This window comes from Pieris rapae, chromosome 22 (genome assembly GCF_905147795.1).
Source record: "Pieris rapae chromosome 22, ilPieRapa1.1, whole genome shotgun sequence".
NCBI lineage: Eukaryota > Metazoa > Arthropoda > Insecta > Lepidoptera > Pieridae > Pieris > Pieris rapae.
Window position 1 is genome coordinate 274,484 of NC_059530.1, and position 1,343 is coordinate 275,826.

The window sequence follows — 1,343 nt, forward strand, 5'->3', positions numbered from 1 at the left end:
TTTATATACTTATGAATAATATAAATAATAAAGATTAATCAAGCGTTTATCTGCATCTTACCTTGCTCATTTATTCTCTTCGTAAATAGTAAATATGACAATGATAAAATTAAATCCACAAATAACCTACAATTTTGATAAAAGTAACTGTTTTAGATGCAAAATGTTCCTATTCAGGATTTAGTCCAGATTAAGGGAAAACAAAGCCACTGCAGAAGCTAATATATCTCTGGTAATGAAGAGATTAGCTTTGTTAATTCAAAGTTATTTTTTTCGCACAGTACCGAAGTTACCGCTAGGTAAGGCACTCAAGTTTCGAAAATATTTCGTTTTTTCGATAACAATATTATTATTAGCCATCATATGGTCAGGTTGAATTATAAGAACAGGCCATTTTCAACCTTATAAAAACGAAATAAAGTCCAATTTTTTAACCATTACCAAATGTTAACCATATGATTTCTGAGAAGTAGGCATCTGTGTGTGCGACCGCGGCAATGTTACCTTTCCTAAAAACAAGATCTTCTTGCAAAGTAATAGAGTTTAAATTACTTTAATTTATTATTTACTTAAACAGGATCAGATTCCCATAATAATTTAAAATGACATTCCTCCTTAGTTGTCCAATTGGAGTTTCAACTCTATTAACTTTTGATAAAGAAACAAATGCTTCGTTTCGTCAGTATTGGGATCGGTTAGACTCATAATGTGACCATATGTATTGCTACATAGTAGAAAATACTACTATTATTAAGAAGTCTTAACTGTAAAGTCTTTAAAAATATTCATAAATCCTAATCGTATTAATTTATGACGTTTCCAAACATTTTCTTAACTAAGTTACCAATGTCTTTTAATTCTATTGTATATTAATGTCTCCCATTAATATACAATATTTAAGCGCCAAATGATTCTTTATATGCATATTGTTAAGAATTGAAACTATGTAAGGATACTTGAAACTTAAAGACGAACAATACCAATTTAAAATTATATTCGTTTGTTCATACATAAATTAGTTACTAAGCCCGTTTAAAGAAATACACATTAACTTAATATAATAATTAATTCGTACATTGGTGAAGGTACGATTCGTACGTTGTTATTCGTAAAAAACTAATATTGACGAAATAATAAATTGATCCAGTTTTTAAACTATTCTTTATATGATATTTGAATATTTAGTGAAATTTGTAAAAACGATTTTAACTATTCTTTAAAATCTACTAAAATGGTAGAAAATGAAGCTTTGACGATCCCCCGGGAACGCGGGAGGGGTGAAGTAAGCACGTTAGTGGGACGGGAAACTCAAACTCACGTCACCAATTCATTCAAGTCAGTCG